The following is an 18,937-nucleotide window of genomic DNA, read 5'->3' as shown; positions in this document are numbered from 1 at the left end:
TCACCACACTCTGGTAGACACTCACCATCACCACCTTCCTCACCACACTCTGGTAGACACTCACCATCACCACCTTCCTCACCACACACTGGTAGACACTCACCATCACCACCTCCTCACCACACACTGGTAGACACTCACCATCAACAGCCTCCTCACCACACACTGTAGACACTCATCATCAACACCTTCCTCACCATCACCACCTTCCTCACCACACTCTGGTAGACACTCACCATCACCACCTTCCTCACCACACACTGGTAGACACTCACCATCACCACCTTCCTCACCACACTCTGGTAGACACTCACCATCACCACTTCCTCACTATCACACCTTCCTCACCACACACTGTAGACACTCACTATGAAACCTTCCTCACCACACTCTGGTAGACACTCACCATCCAACACCTTCCTCACTACACACTGGTAGACACTCACCATCTACACCTTCCTCACCACACTCTGGTAGACACTCACCATCAACACCTTCCTCACCGACACAATGGTAGACACTCACCATCAACACCTTCCTCACCACACTCTGGTAACAATTCACCATCAACACCTTCCTCACCACACTCTGGTAGAGACTCACCATCAACACCTTCCTCACCACACTCTGGAAAACACTCACCATCAACACCTTCCTCACCATACTCTGGTAGACACTCACCATCAACACTTTCCTCACCACACTCTGGTAGACACTCACCATCAACACCTTCCTCACCACACTCTGGTAGACACTCACCATCAACACCTTCCTCACCACACTCTGGTAGACACTCACCATCAACACCTTCCTCACCATCAACACCTTTCCTCACCATCAACACCTCCTCACCACACTCTGATAGACACTCACCATCTACACCTTCCTCACCACACACTGGTAGACACTCACCATCAACACCTTCCTCACCACACTCTGGTAGACACTCACCATCAACACATTCCTCACCACACTCTGGTAGACACTCACCATCAACACCTTCCTCACCACACACTGGTAGACACTCACCATCAACACCTTCCTCACCACACTCCTGGTAGACACTCACCATCAACACCTTCCTCACCGTCAACACCTTCCTCACCACACTCTGGTAGACACTCACCATCAACACCTTCCTCACCACTCACACCTTCCTCACCACACACACTGGTAGACCACTCACCATCAACACCTTCCTCCACACACCATGGTAGACCACTCACCATCTACACCTTCCTCACTCATCAACAGCCTTCATCACAACACACTGGTAAGACACTCATTCACCATCTACACCTTTCCTCACAATCACCACCTTCCTCAGCCACAACTCTGGTAGGACACTCACCATCACCACCTCCTCCTCACCACACACTGGTAGACACTCACCATCAAACAACCTTTCTCACCACCCACTCTGGTAGGACACTCACCATCACCACCTTCCGTCACTACACTCTGGTAGACACTGCACCATCAACCACCTTCCTCACCAACACTGGTAGGACACCATCAACACCTTTCCTCACCACACACTGAGTAGACACTCACATCACACCTTCCTCACCACCACTCTGGTAGAACTCACCATCAACACATCCTCACCCACACTCTGGTAGACACTCACCATCACACCCTTCCTCACCACACTCTGGTAGACACTCACCCTCAACACCTTCCTCACCACATACTGGTAGACACTCACCATCAACACCTTCCTCACCACACCTGGTAGACACTCACCATCTACACCCTCACCACACTCTGGTAGACACTCACCCATCGAACAACTTCCTCACCACAACTCTGGTAGACACTCACCATCAACACCTTCCTCACCACACTCGGGTAGACACTCGCCATCAACACATTTCCTCACCACACCACTGGTAGACACTCACCATCAACACCTTCCTACCACACACTGGTAGACACTCACCATCCACACCTTCCTCACCACACTCTGGTAGACACTCACCATCAACACCCTTCCTCACCACACTTGGTAGACACTCACTATCAACACCTCCTCACCACACTCTGGTAGACACTCACCATCAAACACCTTCCTCACCATCAACACCTTCCTCACCACACTCTGGTAGACACTCACCATCAACACCTTCCTCACCACACACTGGTAGACACTCACCATGAACACCTTCCTCACCACACTCTGGTAGAAACTCCCATCAACACCTTCCTCACCACACTCTGGTAGACACTCACCATCAACACCTTCCTCACCATCAACACCTTTCTCACCACACACTGGTAGACACTCATCATCAACACCTTCCTCACCACACTCTGGTAGACACTCCCCATCAACACCTTCCTCACCACACTCTGGTAGACACTCACCATCAACACCTTCCTCACCATCTACACCTTCCTCACCACACTCTGGTAGACACTCACCATCACCACCTTCCTCACCACACTCTGGTAGACACTCACCATCAACACCTTCCTCACCACACTCTGGTAGACACTCATCATCAACACCTTCCTCACCACACTCTGGTAGACACTCACTATCAACACCTTTCTCACCACACTCTGGTAGACACTCACCATCAACACCTTCCTCACCATCAACACCTTCCTCACCACACTCTGGTAGACACTCACCATCAACACCTTCCTCACCACACACTGGTAGACACTCACCATGAACACCTTCCTCACCACACTCTGTAGACACTCCCCATCAACACCTTCCTCACCACACTCTGGTAGACACTCACCATCAACCACCTTCCTCACCATCAACACCTTCCTCACCACACACTGGTAGACACTCACCATCAACACCTTCCTCACCGTCAACACCTTCCTCACCACACTCTGGTAGACACTCACCATCAACACCTTCCTCACCACACACTGGTAGACACTCACCATCAACACCTTCCTCACCGTCAACACCTTCCTCACCACACTCTGGTAGACACTCACCATCAACACCTTCCTCACCATCTACACCTTCCTCACCACACTCTGGTAGACACTCACCATCACCACCTTCCTCACCACACTCTGGTAGACACTCACCATCACACCTTCTTACCATCAACACCTTCCCACCACCAACACCTTCCTCACCACACACTGGTAGACACTCACCATCAACACCTTCCTCACGACACACTGGTAGACACTCACCATCAACACCGTTCCTCACCACACACTGGTAGACACTCACCATCAACACCTTCCTCACCACACACTGGTAGACACTCACCATCAACACCTTCCTCACCACACACTGGTAGACACTCACCATCAACACCTTCCTCACCACACTCTGGTAGACACTCACCATCAACACCTTCCTCAACCACACACTGGTAGACACTCACCATCAACACCTTCCTCACCACCAACACCTTCCCCACCACACACTGGTAGACACTCACCATCTACACCTTCCTCACCACACACTGTTAGACACTCACCATCTACACCTTCCTCACCATCAACACCTTCCTCACCACAGACTGGTAGACACTCACCATCTGCACCTTCCTCACCACACTCTGGTAGACACTTCACCATCAACACCTTCCTCGCCACACTCTGGTAGACACTCACCATCAACACCTTCCTCACCACACACTGGTAGACACTCACCATCACCACCTTCCTCACCACACTCTGGTAGACACTCACCATCAACACCTTCCTCACCACACACTGGTAGACACTCACCATCAACACCTTCCTCACCACACACTGGTAGACACTCACCATCACCACCTTCCTCACCACACACGCTGGTAGACACTCACCATCAACACCTTCCTCACCACACACTGGTAGACACTCACCATCACCACCTTCCTCACCACACACTGGTAGACACTCACCATCTACACCTTCCTCACCTCACTCTGGTAGACACTCACCATCAACACCTTCCTCAACTCACATCTGGTAGACACTCACCATCTACACCTTCCTCACTACACACTGGTAGACACTCACCATCACACCTTCCTCACCACACTCTGGTAGACACTCACCATCAACACCTTCCTCACCACACTCTGGTAGACACTCACCATCAACACCTTCCTCACCACACTACTGGTAGACACTCACCATCAACACCTTCCTCACCACACTCTGGTAGACACTCACCATCAACACCTTCCTCACCACACACTGGTAGACACTCACCATCAACACCTTCCTCACCACACTCTGGTAGACACTCACCATCAACACCTTCCTCACCACACACTGGTAGGACACTCACCATCAACACCTTCCTCACCACACTCTGGTAGACACTCACCATCAACACCTTCCTCACCACACTCTGGTAGACACTCACCATCAACACCTTCCTCACCACACACTGGTAGACACTCACCATCAACACCTTCCTCACCACACTCTGGTAGACACTCACCATCAACACCTTCCTCACCACACACTGGTAGACACTCACCATCAACACCTTCCTCACCACACTCTGGTAGACACTCACCATCAACACCTTCCTCACCACACACTGGTAGACACTCACCATCAACACCTTCCTCACCACACTCTGGTAGACACTCACCATCAACACCTTCCTCACCACACATCTGGTAGACACTCACCATCAACACCTTCCTCACCTACACTCTGGTAGACACTCACCATCACACCTTCCTCCCACACAACATGGTGGCACTCACCATCAACACCTTCCTCACTACACTCTGGTAGACACTCACCATCAACACCTTCCTCACCCACACACTGGTAGACACTCACCATCTAACACCTTCCTCACCACACTCTGGTAGACACTCACCATCAACACCTTCCTCACCACACACTGGTAGACACTCACCATCAACACCTTCCTCACCACACTCTGGTAGACACTCACCATCAACACCTTCCTCACCACACACTGGTAGACACTCTACCATCAACACCTTCCTCACCACACTCTGGTAGACCTCACCATCACACCTTCCTCACCACACACTGGTAGACACTCACCATCTACACCTTCCTCACCACACTCTGGTAGACACTCACCATCAACACCTTCCTCACCACACATCTGGTAGACACTCACCATCTAACACCTTCCTCACCACACTCTGGTAGACACTCACCATCACACCTTCCTTCACCATCACCACCTTCCTCACCACACACTGGTAGACACTCACCATCAACACCTTCCTCACCACACACTGGTAGACACTCACCATCAACACCTTCCTCACCACACACTGGTAGACACTCACCATCTACACCTTCCTCACCACACTCTGGTAGACACTCACCATCAACACCTTCCTCACCACACTCTGGTAGACACTCACCATCAACACCTTCCTCACCACATACTGGTAGACACTCACCATCAACACCTTCCTCACCACACCCTGGTAGACACTCACCATCTACACCCTCACCACACTCTGGTAGACACTCACCATCAACACCTTCCTCACCACACTCTGGTAGACACTCACCATCACCACCTTCCTCACCACACTCTGGTAGACACTCACCATCACCACCTTCCTCACCACACACTGGTAGACACTCACCATCACCACCTTCCTCACCACACACTGGTAGACACTCACCATCAACAGCCTCCTCACCACACACTGGTAGACACTCATCATCAACACCTTCCTCACCATCACCACCTTCCTCACCACACTCTGGTAGACACTCACCATCACCACCTTCCTCACCACACACTGGTAGACACTCACCATCACCACCTTCCTCACCACACTCTGGTAGACACTCACCATCACCACCTTCCTCACTATCAACACCTTCCTCACCACACACTGGTAGACACTCACTATGAACACCTTCCTCACCACACTCTGGTAGACACTCACCATCAACACCTTCCTCACTACACACTGGTAGACACTCACCATCTACACCTTCCTCACCACACTCTGGTAGACACTCACCATCAACACCTTCCTCACCACACAATGGTAGACACTCACCATCAACACCTTCCTCACCACACTCTGGTAAACATTCACCATCAACACCTTCCTCACCACACTCTGGTAGAGACTCACCATCAACACCTTCCTCACCACACTCTGGAAAACACTCACCATCAACACCTTCCTCACCATACTCTGGTAGACACTCACCATCAACACTTTCCTCACCACACTCTGGTAGACACTCACCATCAACACCTTCCTCACCACACTCTGGTAGACACTCACCATCAACACCTTCCTCACCACACTCTGGTAGACACTCACCATCAACACCTTCCTCACCATCAACACCTTTCTCACCATCAACACCTTCCTCACCACACTCTGATAGACACTCACCATCTACACCTTCCTCACCACACACTGGTAGACACTCACCATCAACACCTTCCTCACCACACTCTGGTAGACACTCACCATCAACACCTTCCTCACCACACTCTGGTAGACACTCACCATCAACACCTTCCTCACCACACACTGGTAGACACTCACCATCAACACCTTCCTCACCACACTCTGGTAGACACTCACCATCAACACCTTCCTCACCGTCAACACCTTCCTCACCACACTCTGGTAGACACTCACCATCAACACCTTCCTCACCATCAACACCTTCCTCACCACACACTGGTAGACACTCACCATCAACACCTTCCTCACCACACACTGGTAGACACTCACCATCTACACCTTCCTCACCATCAACACCTTCCTCACAACACACTGGTAGACACTCACCATCTACACCTTCCTCACCATCACCACCTTCCTCACCACACTCTGGTAGACACTCACCATCACCACCTTCCTCACCACACACTGGTAGACACTCACCATCAACACCTTCCTCACCACATACTGGTAGACACTCACCATCAACACCTTCCTCACCACACCCTGGTAGACACTCACCATCTACACCCTCACCACACTCTGGTAGACACTCACCATCAACACCTTCCTCACCACACTCTGGTAGACACTCACCATCACCACCTTCCTCACCACACTCTGGTAGACACTCACCATCACCACCTTCCTCACCACACACTGGTAGACACTCACCATCACCACCTTCCTCACCACACACTGGTAGACACTCACCATCAACAGCCTCCTCACCACACACTGGTAGACACTCATCATCAACACCTTCCTCACCATCACCACCTTCCTCACCACACTCTGGTAGACACTCACCATCACCACCTTCCTCACCACACACTGGTAGACACTCACCATCACCACCTTCCTCACCACACTCTGGTAGACACTCACCATCACCACCTTCCTCACTATCAACACCTTCCTCACCACACACTGGTAGACACTCACTATGAACACCTTCCTCACCACACTCTGGTAGACACTCACCATCAACACCTTCCTCACTACACACTGGTAGACACTCACCATCTACACCTTCCTCACCACACTCTGGTAGACACTCACCATCAACACCTTCCTCACCACACAATGGTAGACACTCACCATCAACACCTTCCTCACCACACTCTGGTAAACATTCACCATCAACACCTTCCTCACCACACTCTGGTAGAGACTCACCATCAACACCTTCCTCACCACACTCTGGAAAACACTCACCATCAACACCTTCCTCACCATACTCTGGTAGACACTCACCATCAACACTTTCCTCACCACACTCTGGTAGACACTCACCATCAACACCTTCCTCACCACACTCTGGTAGACACTCACCATCAACACCTTCCTCACCACACTCTGGTAGACACTCACCATCAACACCTTCCTCACCATCAACACCTTTCTCACCATCAACACCTTCCTCACCACACTCTGATAGACACTCACCATCTACACCTTCCTCACCACACACTGGTAGACACTCACCATCAACACCTTCCTCACCACACTCTGGTAGACACTCACCATCAACACCTTCCTCACCACACTCTGGTAGACACTCACCATCAACACCTTCCTCACCACACACTGGTAGACACTCACCATCAACACCTTCCTCACCACACTCTGGTAGACACTCACCATCAACACCTTCCTCACCGTCAACACCTTCCTCACCACACTCTGGTAGACACTCACCATCAACACCTTCCTCACCATCAACACCTTCCTCACCACACACTGGTAGACACTCACCATCAACACCTTCCTCACCACACACTGGTAGACACTCACCATCTACACCTTCCTCACCATCAACACCTTCCTCACAACACACTGGTAGACACTCACCATCTACACCTTCCTCACCATCACCACCTTCCTCACCACACTCTGGTAGACACTCACCATCACCACCTTCCTCACCACACACTGGTAGACACTCACCATCAACACCTTTCTCACCACACTCTGGTAGACACTCACCATCAACACCTTCCTCACTACACTCTGGTAGACACTCACCATCAACACCTTCCTCACCAAACACTGGTAGACACCATCAACACCTTCCTCACCACACACTGGTAGACACTCACCATCAACACCTTCCTCACCACACTCTGGTAGACACTCACCATCAACACATTCCTCACCACACTCTGGTAGACACTCACCATCAACACCTTCCTCACCACACTCTGGTAGACACTCACCATCAACACCTTCCTCACCACATACTGGTAGACACTCACCATCAACACCTTCCTCACCACACCCTGGTAGACACTCACCATCTACACCCTCACCACACTCTGGTAGACACTCACCATCAACACCTTCCTCACCACACTCTGGTAGACACTCACCATCAACACCTTCCTCACCACACTCGGGTAGACACTCGCCATCAACACATTCCTCACCACACACTGGTAGACACTCACCATCAACACCTTCCTCACCACACACTGGTAGACACTCACCATCAACACCTTCCTCACCACACTCTGGTAGACACTCACCATCAACACCTTCCTCACCACACTCTGGTAGACACTCACTATCAACACCTTCCTCACCACACTCTGGTAGACACTCACCATCAACACCTTCCTCACCATCAACACCTTCCTCACCACACTCTGGTAGACACTCACCATCAACACCTTCCTCACCACACACTGGTAGACACTCACCATGAACACCTTCCTCACCACACTCTGGTAGAAACTCCCCATCAACACCTTCCTCACCACACTCTGGTAGACACTCACCATCAACACCTTCCTCACCATCAACACCTTCCTCACCACACACTGGTAGACACTCATCATCAACACCTTCCTCACCACACTCTGGTAGACACTCCCCATCAACACCTTCCTCACCACACTCTGGTAGACACTCACCATCAACACCTTCCTCACCATCTACACCTTCCTCACCACACTCTGGTAGACACTCACCATCACCACCTTCCTCACCACACTCTGGTAGACACTCACCATCAACACCTTCCTCACCACACTCTGGTAGACACTCATCATCAACACCTTCCTCACCACACTCTGGTAGACACTCACTATCAACACCTTTCTCACCACACTCTGGTAGACACTCACCATCAACACCTTCCTCACCATCAACACCTTCCTCACCACACTCTGGTAGACACTCACCATCAACACCTTCCTCACCACACACTGGTAGACACTCACCATGAACACCTTCCTCACCACACTCTGGTAGACACTCCCCATCAACACCTTCCTCACCACACTCTGGTAGACACTCACCATCAACACCTTCCTCACCATCAACACCTTCCTCACCACACACTGGTAGACACTCACCATCAACACCTTCCTCACCGTCAACACCTTCCTCACCACACTCTGGTAGACACTCACCATCAACACCTTCCTCACCACACACTGGTAGACACTCACCATCAACACCTTCCTCACCGTCAACACCTTCCTCACCACACTCTGGTAGACACTCACCATCAACACCTTCCTCACCATCTACACCTTCCTCACCACACTCTGGTAGACACTCACCATCACCACCTTCCTCACCACACTCTGGTAGACACTCACCATCAACACCTTCCTTACCATCAACACCTTCCTCACCACACACTGGTAGACACTCACCATCAACACCTTCCTCACGACACACTGGTAGACACTCACCATCAACACCTTCCTCACCACACACTGGTAGACACTCACCATCAACACCTTCCTCACCACACACTGGTAGACACTCACCATCAACACCTTCCTCACCACACACTGGTAGACACTCACCATCAACACCTTCCTCACCACACTCTGGTAGACACTCACCATCAACACCTTCCTCACCACACACTGGTAGACACTCACCATCAACACCTTCCTCACCACCAACACCTTCCCCACCACACACTGGTAGACACTCACCATCTACACCTTCCTCACCACACACTGTTAGACACTCACCATCTACACCTTCCTCACCATCAACACCTTCCTCACCACAGACTGGTAGACACTCACCATCTGCACCTTCCTCACCACACTCTGGTAGACACTCACCATCAACACCTTCCTCGCCACACTCTGGTAGACACTCACCATCAACACCTTCCTCACCACACACTGGTAGACACTCACCATCACCACCTTCCTCACCACACTCTGGTAGACACTCACCATCAACACCTTCCTCACCACACACTGGTAGACACTCACCATCAACACCTTCCTCACCACACACTGGTAGACACTCACCATCACCACCTTCCTCACCACACGCTGGTAGACACTCACCATCAACACCTTCCTCACCACACACTGGTAGACACTCACCATCACCACCTTCCTCACCACACACTGGTAGACACTCACCATCTACACCTTCCTCACCTCACTCTGGTAGACACTCACCATCAACACCTTCCTCAACTCACTCTGGTAGACACTCACCATCTACACCTTCCTCACTACACACTCCATGCCTACTACAAGGCATGGAAGGAAGTCAGTGGGGAATTGAAGGACCTGAGGGAAACTATATGTAAGCTGCAGATAGAACTAAGTGCAGCACAAGAGGAGATAAAAAGCCTAAAAACAGGCCCTCCTCAGACTCTGGCCCAGGGGACCAACCCCCAGGTGCCAGGAGATGTAGCTATGGCAGGGACCCCTACAATTGGCCCAACCTTTGCTGAAATGCTCAAGAGCCCAGGAGCAATGTCCACAGTCAAGGATGTTGTAATGAAAGCAGTAACCTCACAGGAGGCAGCTAGATGCACAAGCCAGCTAATGGAAAGGAAAAGAGCTGTAGTAGTGGTAGGTGTCGAGGAACAAGAGGGCTCCACAAGGGAGGAAACGAGGACTAAAGACAAAGCTGCAGTGGCAGGGATATTAAAGGAGATAGGAATGGAAGGGGCTGAACGAGACATAGAACAGTTTTTCCGGATTGGCCAGTACAACAGAGACAAAAAAAGATTGATCAAGGTAGTATTCAAGAGCGAGGACATCAAAGAGGACATTCTAGTAAGGAAGAACAAACTGAGGCATGCAAGGAACTACAAAGAGGTATATGTTCAGAGGGACATGACCAGAGACGAGATAGTAAGGGCAGCAGATGCAAGGAAAAGGCGCAAGGAGAGGGAAGAGAGCCAGGGAACCTCAGCCTCCAACCCAGCAATCCCAGAGGGGAGTGGGGAACCCCAATCCAGCAACCCAGGAACCCCAGGGGGGAATGCAACACCCCAGTCCACCACCCAATAGGGCCCTCTCTACCCCCCAGCACAAACCCTTCCTTGCCCCTGCATAATGCCCATCATGAAACCCAAATCCTCCCCCTCCCCTTACCCCAAGTAGCCCCTGCTTTCCCAACCCCTGGTCTTCTCCCTGCCCCAAGCAGGCCTGAGCAAGACCAAAGCCCTCTATCCCCCACTCCACCTCCCTCCAAACCCCTGTCAACTACACCGCAGGAGGGCGTGCCCTCTCCCCAAGCAATCCCTGCTCCCTCACCCCCAGGACTTCTTCCTGACCCAAGCAGGCCTGAGGAAGACCTAAGCCCTCCACCCCCCACCCCACCTCCCCATGAACCCCTGGCAACTACCTCACAGGAGGAGGAGCCTACCCAAGTAGCAAGGACCATAGAACAACCTCCTACACTTGTAGGGAGTGTGGGTGAAATTGGATATAAGAAAGTGAGCTTCAAGGTAATGTACTCAAACATTGATGGGATTACCAATAAAGCAAGTGAACTGGCAGAAAGGGTGCAAGAAGAAAACCCTGATGTAATAGGACTAACAGAAACAAAATTGTCAGGAGTCATAACAGATGCTGTGTTTCCAAAGGACTACTATATAGTAAGGAAAGAGAGGGAAGGGAGAGGAGGTGGAGGAGTGGCCCTGCTGATAAGGAAGGACTGGAGTTTTGATGAGATGGAAATTCCGGGCTGTGACGGATTCAGAGATTACATAACAGGAACTATAACAATGGGTGGACCTAAGATAATAGTGACAGTCATTTACAACCCTCCCCTAAATGACAGAAGACCTAGACAGGAGTTTGATAGGAACAACATGGCAACTATTAATATAATAGAGAGAGCAGCTTCAGTTGCCTGCAGGAATGGCTCAAGACTCTTAATCATGGGTGATTTCAACCATGGAAAGATAGACTGGGAGAATGGGGACCCACATGGAGGTGCAGATACGTGGCGAGCTAAACTCTTGGAAGTGGCAACAAGGAATTTTCTGAGCCAGCATGTCAAGGAACCCACAAGAATGAGAGGCAATGATGAACCAGCTAGACTCGACTTAATATTCACCCTAAATGAGTCAGAAATAAGGGAAGTCAAAGTTGAAGCCCCCATAGGAATGAGTGACCACAGTGTACTGACCTTTGAGTACTTGGTGGAGGTAGGGATAACCTATCCAAGGATGGGAGTGGAGGGGAAAAGACTGAATTACCGAAGAGGAAAATATGACGAGATGAGGAACTTCCTAATGGGAATACCATGGGAAACAGAACTTAGAGACAAGAATGTGCAGGTCATGATGGATATTGTCACCCAAAAGTGCCAGGAAGCTGCAGACAGGTTTATCCCCGTCCAAAAGGAGAAAAACGAAAAGCAACAGAAAAACCCATGGTTCAACCAGGAATGTAAGGTAGCGAAACAACTGAGTAAAAGAACATGGAGAAACTACAGAAATAACAGAACACCAGAGAGCAGGGAGAGGTACCAGAGGGCCAGAAATGAGTACATCAGAGTGAGGAGGGAAGCAGAGAGACAGTTTGAAAATGACATCGCGAGTAAAGCCAAGACCCAACCAAAGCTGCTCCACAGCCATATCAGGAGGAAAACAGCAGTGAAGGAACAAGTGATGAAGCTGCGGAAAGGGGAGAACAGATACACAGAGAATGACAAGGAGGTGTGTGAAGAACTCAACAAGAGATTCCAGGAGGTCTTCACAATAGAACAAGGAGAAGCCCCTGCACTAAATGAGGAGGCGGCAACCTTGGAAACCTTGGAGGAATTTGACCTCACCAGTGATGAGGTCAAAAGGTGTCTGCTGGAGCTAGATGTGACAAAGGCTGTTGGGCCTGATAGAATCTCACCATGGATACTAAAGGAAGGTGCAGAAGCACTAAGTGTGCCACTCTCTATGGTGTATAACAGGTCACTGGAAACAGGAGACTTACCAGAAAGTTGGAAGACAGCTAACGTGGTCCCAATATACAAAAAGGGTGACAGGCAAGAGTCACTGAATTACAGGCCAGTTTCCTTAACTTGTATACCATGCAAGGTGCTGGAGAAGATCGTGAGGAAAAGGCTCGTAGAGCATCTGGAGGGAAATAACTTTGTAACGCACCACCAACATGGGTTCAGAGATGGTAAATCGTGCCTCACAGGGTTAATAGAATTTTATGACCAGGCAACGAAAATTAGGCAGGAAAGAGAAGGGTGGGCCGACTGCATTTTCCTGGATTGCCAAAAAGCCTTCGACACAGTACCCCATAAAAGGCTGTTAAAAAAGTTGGAGCAACAGGCAGGAGTAAAAGGGAAGGTGCTCCAGTGGATAAGGGAGTACTTAAGCAACAGGAAACAGCGAGTAACGGTGAGGGGGAAGACATCAGAGTGGCGAGATGTCACCAGCGGAGTCCCACAGGGCTCAGTACTTGGACCCATCCTGTTTCTAATATATGTGAACGATCTTCCAGAGGGTATAGACTCATTCCTCTCGATGTTTGCTGATGATGCAAAAATTATGAGAAGAATCAAGACGGATGAAGATAGACAGAGACTACAGGATGACCTGGATAAACTGGAGGAATGGTCTAGAAAATGGCTGCTGAAGTTCAACTCTGGAAAGTGTAAGGTGATGAAATTAGGCGAAGGGAGCAGGAGGCTGAACACAAGGTATCATCTGGGAGGGGAAATCCTGCAAGAATCAAATAGAGAGAAGGATCTGGGGGTTGATATCACACCGAACCTGTCCCCAGAGGCCCACATCAAAAGAATATCATCAGCGGCATATGCTAGACTGGCCAACATAAGAACTGCCTTCAGAAACTTGTGTAAGGAATCTTTCAGAACCCTGTATACCACTTATGTAAGACCAATCCTGGAGTATGCAGCTCCAGCCTGGAGTCCATACCTAGTTAAACACAAGACAAAGTTAGAGAAGATTCAGCGGTATGCCACCAGGCTCGTCCCGGAACTGAGAGGATTGAGCTACGAGGAAAGGCTAAAGGAGCTGAACCTCACTTCCCTGGAAAACAGAAGAGTAAGGGGAGACATGATAACCACCTACAAAATTCTCAGGGGAATTGACAGGGTGGACAAAGACAAACTCTTCAGCACGGGTGGGACACGAACAAGGGGACACAGGTGGAAACTTAGTACCCAGATGAGCCACAGAGACGTTAGAAAGAATTTTTTCAGTGTCAGAGTAGTTAATAAATGGAATGCACTAGGAAGTGATGTGGTGGAGGCTGACTCCATACACAGTTTCAAATGTAGGTATGATAGAGCCCAGTAGGCTCAGGAATCTGTACACCAGTTGATTGACAGTTGAGAGGCGGGACCAAAGAGCCAAAGCTCAACCCCCGCAAGCACAATTAGGTGAGTACACTGTTAGACACTCACCATCTACACCTTCCTCACCCCACTCTGGTAGACACTCACCATCAACACCTTCCTCACCATCAACACCTTCCTCACCACACACTGGTAGACACTCACAATCTACACCTTCCTCACCACACACTGGTAGACACTCACCATCTACACCTTCCTCACCACACACTGGTAGACACTCACCATCTACACCTTCCTCACCACACACTGGTAGACACTCACCATCTACACCTTCCTCACCATCAACACCTTCCTCACCACACACTGGTAGACACTCACCATCTACACCTTCCTCACCACACTCTGGTAGACACTCACCATCAACACCTTCCTCACCACACACTGGTAGACACTCACCATCTACACCTTCCTCACCACACTCTGGTAGACACTCACCATCTACACCTTCCTCACCACACTCTGGTAGACACTCACCATCAACACCTTCCTCACCATCAACACCTTCCTCACCACACTCTGGTAGACACTCACCATCAACACCTTCCTCACCACACACTGGTAGACACTCACCATGAACACCTTCCTCACCACACTCTGGTAGACACTCCCCATCAACACCTTCCTCACCACACTCTGGTAGACACTCACCATCAACACCTTCCTCACCATCAACACCTTCCTCACCACACACTGGTAGACACTCATCATCAACACCTTCCTCACCACACTCTGGTAGACACTCCCCATCAACACCTTCCTCACCACACTCTGGTAGACACTCACCATCAACACCTTCCTCACCATCTACACCTTCCTCACCACACTCTGGTAGACACTCACCATCACCACCTTCCTCACCACACTCTGGTAGACACTCACCATCAACACCTTCCTCACCACACTCTGGTAGACACTCACCATCAACACCTTCCTCACCACACTCTGGTAGACACTCACTATCAACACCTTCCTCACCACACTCTGGTAGACACTCACCATCAACACCTTCCTCACCATCAACACCTTCCTCACCACACTCTGGTAGACACTCACCATCAACACCTTCCTCACCACACACTGGTAGACACTCACCATGAACACCTTCCTCACCACACTCTGGTAGACACTCCCCATCAACACCTTCCTCACCACACTCTGGTAGACACTCACCATCAACACCTTCCTCACCATCAACACCTTCCTCACCACACTCTGGTAGACACTCACCATCAACACCTTCCTCACCATCAACACCTTCCTCACCACACACTGGTAGACACTCACCATTAACACCTTCCTCACCGTCAACACCTTCCTCACCACACTCTGGTAGACACTCACCATCAACACCTTCCTCACCATCTACACCTTCCTCACCACACTCTGGTAGACACTCACCATCACCACCTTCCTCACCACACTCTGGTAGACACTCACCATCAACACCTTCCTCACCACACTCTGGTAGACACTCACCATCAACACCTTCCTCACCATCTACACCTTCCTCACCACACTCTGGTAGACACTCACCATCACCACCTTCCTCACCACACTCTGGTAGACACTCACCATCAACACCTTCCTCACCACACACTGGTAGACACTCACCATCTACACCTTCCACACCACACTCTGGTAGACACTCACCATCAACCCCTTCCTCACCACACTCTGGTAGACACTCACCATCAACACCTTCCTCACCATCAACACCTTCCTCACCACACACTGGTAGACACTCACCATCAACACCTTCCTCACCACACACTGGTAGACACTCACCATCAACACCTTCCTCACCACACACTGGTAGACACTCACCATCAACACCTTCCTCACCACACACTGGTAGACACTCACCATCAACACCTTCCTCACCACACACTGGTAGACACTCACCATCAACACCTTCCTCACCACACTCTGGTAGACACTCACCATCAACACCTTTCTCACCACACACTGGTAGACACTCACCATCAACACCTTCCTCACCACCAACACCTTCCCCACCACACACTGGTAGACACTCACCATCTACACCTTCCTCACCACACACTGTTAGACACTCACCATCTACACCTTCCTCACCATCAACACCTTCCTCACCACAGACTGGTAGACACTCACCATCTGCACCTTCCTCACCACACTCTGGTAGACACTCACCATCAACACCTTCCTCACCACACTCTGGTAGACACTCACCATCAACACCTTCCTCACCACACTCTGGTAGACACTCACCATCAACACCTTCCTCACCACACACTGATAGACACTCACCATCAACACCTTCCTCACCACACACTGGTAGACACTCACCATCACCACCTTCCTCACCACACGCTGGTAGACACTCACCATCAACACCTTCCTCACCACACACTGGTAGACACTCACCATCACCACCTTCCTCACCACACACTGGTAGACACTCACCATCTACACCTTCCTCACCACACTCTGGTAGACACTCACCATCAACACCTTCCTCAACTCACTCTGGTAGACACTCACCATCTACACCTTCCTCACTACACACTGTTAGACACTCACCATCTACACCTTCCTCACCCCACTCTGGTAGACACTCACCATCAACACCTTCCTCACCATCAACACCTTCCTCACCACACACTGGTAGACACTCACCATCTACACCTTCCTCACCACACACTGGTAGACACTCACCATCTACACCTTCCTCACCACACACTGGTAGACACTCACCATCTACACCTTCCTCACCACACACTGGTAGACACTCACCATCTACACCTTCCTCACCATCAACACCTTCCTCACCACACACTGGTAGACACTCACCATCTACACCTTCCTCACCACACTCTGGTAGACACTCACCATCAACACCTTCCTCACCACACACTGGTAGACACTCACCATCTACACCTTCCTCACCACACTCTGGTAGACACTCACCATCTACACCTTCCTCACCACACACTGGTAGACACTCACCATCTACACCTTCCTCACCACACTCTGGTAGACACTCACCATCAACACCTTCCTCACCACACTCTGGTAGACACTCACCATCAACACTTTCCTCACCACACACTGGTTGACACTCACCATCAACACCTTCCTCACCACACTCTGGTAGACACTCACCATCAACACCTTCCTCACCATCAACACCTTCCTCACCACACTCTGGTAGACACTCACCATCATCACCTTCCTCACCATCAACACCTTCCTCACCACACTCTGGTAGACACTCACCATCATCACCTTCCTCACCATCAACACCTTCCTCACTACACACTGGTAGAGACACTGACTGTTGCTCTTCACAATTCTTGCTCTGTTTTGTTGAGTGTGGGTGGGTTAATGTGGGGGGGGGGAAGGGTCGGTGAGGCAGGGAGGGATGTCTTCTGGGAGGTGGGGCAGGGGTGGGTTTGGTCACAGAGGTGGGGCAGGGGTGGGTTTGGTCACAGAGGTGGGGCAGGGGTGGGTTTGGTCACAGAGGTGGGGCAGGGGTGGGTTTGGTCACAGAGGTGGGGCAGGGGTGGGTTTGGTCACAGAGGTGGGGCAGGGGTGGGTTTGGTCACAGAGGTGGGGCAGGGGTGGGTTTGGTCACAGAGGTGGGGCAGGGGTGGGTTTGGTCACAGAAGTGGGGCAGGGGTGGGTTTTGACACCGAGGTGGGGCAGGGGTGGGTTTGGACACAGAGGTGGGGCAGGGATGGGTTTGGTCACAGAGGTGGGGCAGGGGTGGGTTTGGTCACAGAGGTGGGGCAGGGGTGGGTTTGGTCACAGAGGTGGGGCAGGGGTGGGTTTGGTCACAGAGGTGGGGCAGGGGTGGGTTTGGTCACAGAGGTGGGGCAGGGGTGGGTTTGGACACAGTGGTGGGGCAGGGGTGGGTTTGGTCACAGAGGTGGGGC

The 18,937-nt window shown here is 50.9% G+C and overlaps 1 protein-coding gene across 2 annotated transcripts in view; it reads right to left on the bottom strand.

Moving 5' to 3' along the window:
* Positions 1–18,342, bottom strand: part of LOC123746468 (chitinase-3-like protein 1) — a 242,896-nt gene extending 224,554 nt beyond the window's left edge. The window contains exon 1 of one of the 2 annotated variants that reach the window (XM_069318429.1): positions 18,279–18,342. The gene's annotated coding sequence lies outside the window, so the exon portion shown is untranslated. The other variant, XM_069318428.1, reaches the window with a different exon arrangement.
* Between the last annotated feature and the right edge of the window lie 595 nt (positions 18,343–18,937).

The sequence above is a fragment of the Procambarus clarkii genome, chromosome 90 (genome assembly GCF_040958095.1).
Source record: "Procambarus clarkii isolate CNS0578487 chromosome 90, FALCON_Pclarkii_2.0, whole genome shotgun sequence".
Lineage (NCBI taxonomy): Eukaryota > Metazoa > Arthropoda > Malacostraca > Decapoda > Cambaridae > Procambarus > Procambarus clarkii.
The sequence above is the reverse complement of the archived record's forward strand: the minus strand, read 5'-3'. Positions and strand labels throughout refer to the sequence as shown.